Consider the following 11,097-nt stretch of genomic DNA (forward strand, 5'->3'; position numbering starts at 1 on the left):
GCTGACTGAAAGTAGTTTGTTTCAAGTTATCATGTACTAGGCTCCTACCAGGCATAAGAATGATAATACTCTGGCCATGCCTTTGAAGTGCTTACAACTTTATCTTGATATATTCTGATAAGGGATTAGGGAAGGGCTTTGTGCAGAGGGCTGAGAGAGCTCAGATATGAGACACTTAACCCAACCTCATGGTCAAGACCAGAGGAAGGAGGAGGGTGGTACCTGAGAACTCCTTACTCTGGAGTCAGGCTGCCTGGAATTCAATCCTGGCTCCAACACTCACTAGCTGTTTGACCTTTGACAAGTTTCTTAACCACTCTATACTGCAGAGGCTTCACCTGTAAAATGAGAGATAATAGTACCTAACCCAAAAAAGTTGAGTGGGTTATTTTATTTAAAGCACTTAGAATTAACAGTGCCTGGCAATGGCAAGTGGAGAAGGCAATGGCACCCCACTCCAGTACTCTTGCCTGGAAAATCCCATGGACGGAGGTGCCTGGTAGGCTGCAATCCATGGGGTCGCGAAGAGTCAGACACGACTGAGCAGCTTCACTTTCACTTTCCACTTTCATGCATTGGAGAAGGAAATGGCAACCCACTCCAGTGTTCTTGCCTGGAGAATCCCAGGGATAGGGGAGCCTGGTGGGCTGCCATCTCTGGGATCGCACAGAGTTGGACACGACTGAAGCAACTTAGCATGGTCCAGGAAGGTTTCCTAGAAGAAATGATGCTGCTTTATAATTCCAGGGAGAGATGATGAAAAATATTGTTTGTAAAAAAAGAAAAAAAGAAGGGCAAACAATATATGTAGAAGGAAAAATATGTTAGAAACAAAATCTTAAACTCATGAAATATTGGGTCAGATAAGAATTAACAACAGGTATTAATATCATTAGATGTATGATTTATGAAGAATGAGATTTTTTTATATTCCTTAGAAATCACACTGATGATTACTTCAGAATTTCATAACTTAGGCAAATGGTCAAATTTAACAACAGAGATGTTGGGATCTTTGGAATGTTGGACACACAACAAATACCAAGTCCATCTGAAATTTTTTTTAAATAATTTTTTATCAAGCTTTAAGATATGGCTTACACTTTATATGAAATAAAGGAACAATTTTTTTTAAGGCAAAAAAAGAAAAAAAAACCCTAAATTAAGACCATGTATGAACTGCATCAGTTCAGTTCAGTTGCTCAGTCGTGTCTGACTTTTTGTGACACCATGGACTGCAGCACACCAGGCTTCCCTGTTCATCACCAACTTCTGGAGCTTGCTCAGTCTCATGTCCATCGAGTCAGTGATGTCATCCCACCATCTCATCCTTTGTCATCCCCTTGTCCTCCCACCTTCAATCTTTCCCAGCATCAGGGTCTTTTCAAACAAGTCAGTTCTTCACATAAGGTGGCCAAAGTATTGGAGCTTTAGTTTCAGCATCAGTCTTTCCAGTGAATATTCAGGACTGATTTCCACTAGGATTGACTGGTTGGATCTCCTTGCAGTCCAAGGGACTCTCAAGAGTCTTCTCCAACACCACAGTTCAAAAGCATCAATTCTTCAGTGCTCTGCTTTCTTTACGGTTGAACTCTCACATCCATACAGGACTACTGGAAAAGCCATAGCTTTGACTAGACACACCTTTGTTGGCAAAGTAATGTCTCTGCTTTTTAATATGCTATCAAGGTTTATCATAGCTTTTCTTCCAAGGAGCAAGCATCTTTTAATTTCATGGCTTAAGTCACCATCTGCAGTGATTTTGGAGACCCCAAAACATAGTCTCTCACAGTCTCCATTGTTTCCCCATCTTTTTGCCAGGAAGTGATGAGACCAGGTGCCATGATCTTAGTTTTCTGAATGTCAAGTTTTAAGCCAGCTTTTTCACTCTCCTCTTTCACTTTCATAAAGATGCTTTTTAGTTCTTCTTTGCTTTTTGCCATAAGGGTGATGTCATCTGCCTATCTGAGGTTATTGATATTTCTCCTGGCAGTCTTGATTCCAGCTTGTGCTTCATCCAGTCCAGCATTTCACACGAGTATTCTGCATATATAAGTTATATAAACAAGATGATAATACACAGTCTTGACGTACTCCTTTCCCAAGTTGGAACAGTCTATTGTTTCATGTGCAGTTTTAACTGTTGCTTCTTGACCTGCATACAGATTTCTCAGGAGGCAGGTAAGGTGGTCTGGTATTCCCATCTCTTTAAGAATTATCCAGTTTTTTGTGACTTGCATACAGGTTCCAAAATGGACAATTTCTTTTGTATATTAATTTAACAATTACTAATTTCACTAATTTCTCCCATAAGGGAGCTTCCATAACCCCCTTATCTGTATCCATCAGAAGGCAGACAGGATGAAAACCAAATCACAGAAAAATAATCAAACTGATCACATGGACCACAGCCTTGTCTAATTCAATGAAACTATGAGGCATGCTGTGTAAGGCCAACCAAGATGGACAGGTCATGGTGGAGATTTTTTCTGACAAAACGTGGTCCATTGAAGAAGGGCATGGCAAACCACTTCAGTATTCTTGCCTTGAATACATGAATGGTATGAAAAAGCAAAAAGATAGGAAACTGAAAGATGAACTCCCCAGGTCAGTAGGTCCCCAATATGCTACTGGGGATCAGTGGAGAAATAACTCCAAAAAGAATGATGGGATGGAGCTAAAGCAAAAAAAAAAAAAAAAAAAAAGCACCCAGTTGTGGATGTGACTGGTGATAGAAGTAAAGTCTGATGCTGTAAAGAACAATATTGCATAGGAACCTGGAATGTTAGGTTCATGAATCAAATTAATTGAAATGGTCAAGCAGGACATGACAAGAGTGAACGCTGACATTGTATGAATAGTAACTTAAAATACACTGCAATGGGTGAATTTAATTAAGATGACCATTATATATACTACTTGGGCAAGGATCCCTTAGAAGAAATGGAGTAGCTGTCATAGTCAACAGGAGTCCAAAATGCCATACTTGGATGCAATCTCAAAAATGACAGAATAATCTCTGTTCATTTCCAAGGCAAACCATTCAATATCACAGTAATCCAAGTCTATGCCCCAACCAGTAATGCTGAAAAAGCTGAAGTTGAAGGTTTTATGAAGACCCACAAGAACTTCTAGAATGAACACTCAAAAAAGATGTCCTCTTCATTTTAGGGGACTGGAATGCAAAAGTAGGAAGTCAAGAGCTATCTGTAGTAAAAGGGAAATTTGACCTTGGAGTATAAAACAAAGCAGGTCAAAGACTAACAGAATTTTGCCAACAGAACGCACTTGTCATAGCAAAAACTCTCTTCCAACAACACGAGAGAAGACTCTACACATGGACATCACCAGATGGTCAATACTGGAATCAGATTGATTATATTCTTTGCAGCCAAAGATGGAGAAGCTCTATACAGCCAGTAAAACAAGACCGGGAGCTGACTATGGCTCAGATCATGAATTCCTTATTGCCAAATTCAGACTTAAATTGAAGTAGGGAAAACCACTAGACCATTCAATGGCCTAATTCAAATCCCTTACAATTATATAGTAAAAGTAACAAACACATTCAAGGGATTAGATCTGATGGACAGAGTGCCTGAAGAATGATGGATGGAGGTTCATGGCATTGTACAGAAGGTGGTGATCAAGATCATCCCCAAGAAAAACAAACAAAAAAAGGCAAAATGTTTGTCTGAGGAAGCCTTACAAATAGCTGAGAAAAGAAGAAAAACTAAAGGCAAAGAAGAAAAGGAAAGATATAAGCATCTGAATGCAAAGTTCCAAAAAATAGCAAAGAGAGATAAGAAATCCTTCCTCAGGGATCAATGCAAAGAAATAGAGGAAAACAATAGAATGAGAAAGACTAGAGATCTCTTCAAGAAAATTAGGGATACCAAGGGAACATTTCATGCAAAGATGAGCACAATAAAGGGACCTAACAGAAGCAAAAGTTATTAAGAAGAGGTGGCAAGAATACACAGAAGAACTATACAAAAAAGATTTTCACGACCCAGATGACCACAATGGTGTGATCACTCACCTAGAGCCAGACATCCTGGGATGGGAACTCAAATGGGCCTTAGGAAGCATCACTACAAACAAAGCTAGTGGATGCGATGGAATTCCAGTTGAGCTATCTCAAGTCCTAAAAGATGATGCTGTGAAAGTGCTGCACTCAAGATGCCAGCAAATTTGGAAAACTCGACAGTGTCCACAGGACCAGAAAAGGTCAGTTTTCATTCCAATCCCAAAGAAAGGCAATGCCAAAGAATGCTCAAACTACCACACAATTGCACTCATCTCACATGCTAGCAAAGTAATTCTCACAATTCTCTAAACCAGGCTTCAATAATATCAGAACCAAGAAATTCCAGATGTTAAAGCTGGATTTAGAAAAGGCAGAAGAACTAGAGATCAAATTGCCAACACCCAAATTGCTTTTTGATAATCAAATTGCTTTTTGGATAATCAAAAAAGCAAGAGATTTCCAGAAAAGTGTCTATTTCTGCTTTATTGACTACGCCAAAGCCTTTGACTATATGGATCACAACAAACTGTGGAAAATTCTTCAAGTGATAGGATTAACAGACCACCTTACCTGCCTCTTGAGAAATCCATATGCAGGTCAAGAAACACCAGTTAGAACTGGACCTGGTTTCAATTTGGAAAAGGAGTACGTCAAGGCTATATATTGTTACCCTGCATATTTAACTTATATACAGAGTACATCATGCGAAATGCTGGACTGGATGAAGCACAAGCTGGAATCAAAATAACCGGGAAAAATATCAATAACCTCAGATAGGCAGATGACACCAATTTCATGGCAGAAAGTGAAGAACTGAAGAGTCTCTTTTTGAAAGTGAAAGAGGAGAGTGAAAATGCTGGCTTAAAACTCAACATTCAGAAGACTAAGATCACGGCATCCGGTCACATCACTTCATGGCAAATAGATGGAGAAACAATGGAAACAGTGAGAGACTTTATTTTCAGGGGATCCAAAATTACTGCACATGGTTACTTCAACCATGAAATTAAAAGGTGCTTGCTCCTTGGAAGGAAAGCTATGACAAACCTAGACGGCATATTAAAAAGCAGAGACATTACTTTGCCAACAAAGGTCTGTCTAGTCAATGCTATGGTTTTTCCAGTGGACATATATGGATGTCAGAGTTGGACCATAAACAAAGCGGAGCACTAAAGAATTGATGCTTTTAAACTGTGGTGTTGGAGAAGACTCTTGAGAGTCCCTTGGACAGCAAGGAGATCCAACCAGTCCATCCTAATGGAAATCAGTCCAGAATATTCATTGGAAGGATTGATGCTGAAGCTGAAGCTCCAATACTTTGGCCACCTGATGCGAAGAACTGACTCATTTGAAAAGACCCTGATGCTGGGAAAGATTGAAGGTGGGAGGAGAAGGGGATGATGACAGAGGATGAGATGGTTGGATGGCATCACTGACTCGCTGGATATGAGATTGGGCAAGCTCTGAGAGTTGGTGATGAACAGGGAAGCCTGGTGAGCTGCAGTCCATGGCGTCCCAAAGAGTCACACAAGACCATTCTGCTGCTGCTGCTGCTGCTAAGTCGCTTCAGTTGTGTCCGACTCTGCGACCCCATAGACGGCAGCCCGCCAGGCTCCCCCGTCCCTGAGATTCCCCAGGCAAGAATACTGGAGTGGGTTGCCATTTCCTTCTCCAATGCATGAAAGTGAAAAGTGAAAGTGAAGTCTCTCAGTCGTGTCCAACTCCTAGTGACCCCATGGACTGCAGCCCACCAGGCTCCTCCGTCCATGGGATTTTCCAGGCAAGAGTACTGGAGTGGGTTGCCATTGCCTTCTCCGCAAGACCATTCTACTGAATTGAAATGAAATGAACTTCAAATAATACATGTAAATATAACTAGAAATACATATGACAACATAGACCTAATACATATGGGTCTAAGATTATTCTAACATGCTTTATTTGTTAATAATATATTTAATCTTCTTGGACATCGTAACTCTGTCTCTGATTTAGATTATCTTTCTCTTGAGTTTCAATCTGATCAGTTCCTTCTATAACAGTAGCCAGAAAGTCTATCCTGTCAACAATTTTCTCTGTAGTTCCTTTATGCTTTTTTACAAGGGAAAATTAATTCTCAGTAACCAGATTTACCCTGAGATAACCAGCAAACCAGGGCAGCTTGGCTGCCATTGGTATGTCAACCAATGCTTTCTGTTCTTCTATAAGTGAATTAAAAGTTTGCTGACAGAAAATGAGATAGTTGGCAAAGAAAACTAGCTTCTGGAAAACAGAGAGAAAACAGTGCATTCAAATTTAAAGATGTGGACTCTGTGGTGATGACGGAACATTTGTGTGTCCGATATAAGTTCTGGATTATCTCTGCCTGCATGTACACCACTACTCTCTTGTGGCTGGGGTTTACTCTCCTTTAGAACATTGTGCTTCCAGAGAGGTCTTCCCTAATCTACCCACATCCAAGTCCTCCCCTCCCTTTGTCATCACCCTGTTTTCTGACTATCCATATTTATTCATATCCATAATTACCAGACTATCTATGATTATCATGTTTGTTGATTTGTGTGTCTACTCTCTTCCCTTCATTGGGATATAAGTTCCATGAGAGCTGAGGCTAGATCCAGTTTGTCCCATGCTGTACCCTCAGTGCCGGTAATAGTGCCTTTCATATAATAGGTCCTTGATAAAAGTTACCTAACTGAACAAGTACAATACACCACGGTCCAGTGTTTTCCCTTGCAAGAGAGCACACACTCTTAACTAAGAATAAGGCCTCTGTTCCTTTAAGAGATGCCCTAAGAGCTAAGATTATAGTAATCACATCAAGTTTTAGTTGTGATAAAAAGTCATTCTAGCAATTTTTTTCTTTTTTATATTACCTATGGGAAAACCTGAAGTATAAGTTTATGAGTTAAATTACAACAGAAGTTATTTGTGACAAAACATGAATTTCGGTGATCCATCAATAGTCTCTTACCTCTTTGGGAAAACAGTAATAGGGCACAGGTTTTACCCTGTGAGTAACAAGCAGCATTTAATTACAACAGACAGAATGGGAGCAATGTTATTTACACTGCAGTTACCTGAGTTCTCCAATGATAACTTTTACTTGCTGTCAGCTCAGCAATGCAGTCTTGGGAGAGTAATGAGGCTTGGGTTCTCGCCATTTCTACTTTTTATTTACATATTGTAAAGATTTGCTTAAATTTTTGAGGCCATATTTTATCATGTAAAATGACTGTGCTCATTTCTTTGAAATCAATTCTTTAGACAATTTAAGATGAATATGAAGACATAATTTATATTTTAAAATATTCTCAAACTTACTGCAAAACAAATCTGAAAAAAATCATCCTGTTGACTTGTACATTAGCAAAGAGATAAGACTCAATTCCACTCAATTCTCATTTCAGAGATGACATTTAATTTTATGGATTATAAAGTACGTAATTCTGAAATAAACTTTTTCAGATTTATTCTAACTATCTGTAATGTCTATTTTATTGGTGAATATTAAAGGGTGATGCAAAAAATGATTCATGAATTTTCCCATAGTGAACAACAAATTTGGCAGTGTCTTCTTGGGTACCAGATAGGAATAAAAATAACAAATTGGAAAATACTTCATGGAGGAGGTGGGAGTTAGTGGATTAGAACTTTTCTCTGTTAAAATCATGCTTTTCTATTGTTTGAACTTTCTAAAATATGTTTTTGGAGTTTTTTAAAAAGAAAACAAAATTTTAGAAAAGAATATAATGTAAATTATTTACATAATTGACACAAATTGATATGTTTTTAAATTAAGTAATGTTACCAACATCTAAACATATTAAATGCCATGCTCACTTCAGTAGCACATGCACCAAGACTGGAATTCTACAGAAAAGACTGGCATGCCTCCTGCACAAGGATGACACATAAACTTGTGAAGAGTTCCATAGTTTTTGGTGTTGGGAAAGTTGGCTGCATGTAAATCAATGTAGTTAGAGCATGCCGTCACACCATGGACAAAAATAAACTCAGAAATGGCTTAAAGACTTCAGTATAAGATACCAAAAAACTTTTAGAAGAGAACATAGGCAAAACATTTTTGGACATAAATCGTACCAATGTTTTCTTAGGTCAGTCTCCCAAGGTAATAGAAATAAAAGCAAAATAAGAAAATGGGACCTAATTAAACTTATAACCCTTTGCACAGCAAAGAAAACCATAAATAAAATGAAAAGAGAACCTACAGACTGGGAGAAAATATTTGCAAATGATGTGACTGACAAGGGCTTAATTTCCAAAATATACAAACAATTCATATAACTCAATAACAACAACAACAACAACAAAACACCCCAACCAAAAATTGGGCAGAAGACCTAGATAGACATTTCTCCAAAGAACACATACAGATGGCCAGTAGGTGAAAGATACTCATCATCACTAATTATCGGAGAAACACAAATAAAAATTACAGTGAGTTACTATTTCAGAATGACCATCATTAGTTAGTCCACAAATAACAAATGCTGCAGAGGGTGTGGAGAAAAAGGAATGCTCCTACACTGTTAGTAGGAATGTAAATTGGTGCAAGCCACTATCGAAAATAGCACAGGTGTTCCCCAAAAACCTAAAAGCAGAGTTACTCTATGATTCTGCAATTCTACTCCTGGGCATAGATCTGAACAAAACTATAATTTGAAATGATATATGTACACCTATGTTCATAGCAGCACTAGTCACAATAGCCAAGACATGGAAACAACCTAAATGTCCATCAATAGATAAATGGATAAAGGTGTGTGTGTGTGTGTGTGTGTGTGTGTGTATAAGTTAATATATTGTGACACACACATACACAAAGGAATACTAATCAGCTATAAAAAAGAATGAAATAGTGACATTTGCAGCAACATGGATGATGAATCTACAGATTATGATACTAAGTGAAAGAAGTCAGAGAAAGGCAAATACCATATGATATCACTTATATGTGGAATCTAAACTATGACACAAATGAACTTATCTATGATACAGAAACAGACTCACCGATATAGGAAACCGATTTGTGGTTGCCAAGGGGATTACGGGGTGGGAAAGAGATGAACTGGGAGTTTGGGATTAGCAGATGCAAACTATTATACACAGAATGGATAAACAATAAGGTCCTACTGTATAGCACATGGATCTATATTCAATATCGTGTAATAAACCATAATTGAAAATAGTATGAAAAAGAATATATATATATATGTATAACTGAATCATTTTGCTGTATAGCAGAAACTAACAGCATTGTAAATCAACTATACTTCAATAAAATAAATTTTAAAAATAAAATTAAGGTTAAAAACATAAATGTCAAGAATGAAAATAATTCAATACAGACTCACATATTCAATTTTTCTAAGGAAAACTGAAATGTTTACTGGTTTCCCTTCATTTTTTAGAATTTTCTGTACAAAGAAGGTTAGAACTTGTCATAACAAATATACTTGGATGATTTTATCTGCTTTCATTAATTAGGCCCTGATTTTAATATTTTTGATTTCTGGAAGTCCAAGAAAATGACAAACAGAAAAAAGTAAACACGGAAAGGTGTTGCGAAGATCCCATGGAGGAGGAAATGGCAGGATTCTAGTAAAACCTTTGTCTTCCTAATAATTAACAATCTTTGCTAAATTAAATGATTTCACCTAATCAGCTTTGGCATCAAGCCAGAAATGAGTACTGACTGGGAACTAACAAAGCAGACAGAGCTACATGCATACAAGACAAGCATAGGTTTTAGAGTTGGGATGTGAAGGAAGATAGGAAATAATGGCGATGGAATCTGAAGAAAACCAGAAGGTTGGCAAAGCAGCAGCCTGTCTAAAACAACAGTGTAGGCACTAAGGCCAAGGTGGGTGTGCAGGGAGGTGATGAGTTAATGAAAGTTTTCTCTCTGGGAAAGAAAGATGAAGATGGTTGTAGGATGGCTGAAAATCTGAAAATCCTTAGATTCTCTTCAGGTCAGCTCAATGGTCACGAAAAGCATTTTAGATATTTTCACACTCAATTTACCTTAAGTATGTCACTCAGTTATGTCTGACTCTTTGCAACCCCTTGGACTGTAGCCTGCCAGGCTTCTCTGTCCATGGAATTTTCCTGGCAAGAATACTGGAGTGGGTAGCCCCTTCCTCCTCCAGGGGATCTTCATGACCCAGGAATGGATCCCTCATCTCTTGAGTCTCCTGCATTGGCAGGCAGATTCTTTACCCTTAGCACCACCTGGGAAGCCCATCTTAAGCATGTTAATTCAAAAAAGTCTTCAGTTAACCAAACTTGAAATTTATTAATCTAAGAAGTTTACAGCCTCTTTCAGTTTGTATCCTGAAAGACATAGAGCAAAATTTTTCTCACTCAAAATTCCAATATCCTCAAACAGGAGCTATGCCAAGAGAGATTTTCGTAGCCATCAAGACTCTGGAGTCGTGCTCTGATTATCTATTGCTGTGGAACAAACTACCCCAAAGTCACTGGACGAAAACAACAATTATTCATGTTGCTCATGAATCTGCAGCTTGGAGAGAGCTCGTGAACTGCCAGCTTGGTGGCTGAAAGGTTAGAGTGACTCAGTGGTTAGGGGCTGGAATCATCTGAAGTCTCTTTCACTCATAAGTCTGGAGGTTGATGCCGGCTGTTGGCCAGGACCTCATCTGGAATTGTAAGCTAGAACATGTACCCCTGCCCTCTCCCCTGGGGCTTGTCGGCTTCCTCAGAGGATGGTGGCTGGGCGCGAAGAGTCACTCCTAGCCCAAAAGACAGGTAACAGGAGCTACCAGCTTGGAGTGAGGAGCTGGCACAGTGTCACTTAAGCTGTTTTCTATTAAGCAAACAGTCACAGAGCACACGACTAAGGAGAGAGACACCGTCCACACCTCTCAATGGGAGATCACCGCCACAGATAGCAACCCCATTGGCATTCTCTCAAGGATTGACAATTTTCCAGAGCAATCTAAAATTATATCCTGTTACTCAATAAATTGTCCCGATATGGGCTGATGAGGGCTTCCCTGATAGCTCAGTAGGTAAAGAATCTG

General features: G+C 38.8%; 1 non-coding gene across 1 annotated transcript; it reads left to right on the forward strand.

Moving 5' to 3' along the window:
* Positions 1–7,865: 7,865 nt before the first annotated feature.
* LOC120859570 lies at positions 7,866–7,972 on the forward strand. Its single transcript, XR_005720111.1, has one exon. It is a non-coding gene; the product is annotated as a U6 spliceosomal RNA (small nuclear RNA).
* Positions 7,973–11,097: the final 3,125 nt, after the last annotated feature.

The sequence above is a fragment of the Oryx dammah genome, unplaced genomic scaffold, assembly GCF_014754425.2.
Source record: "Oryx dammah isolate SB20612 unplaced genomic scaffold, SCBI_Odam_1.1 HiC_scaffold_2, whole genome shotgun sequence".
Classification (NCBI taxonomy): domain Eukaryota; kingdom Metazoa; phylum Chordata; class Mammalia; order Artiodactyla; family Bovidae; genus Oryx; species Oryx dammah.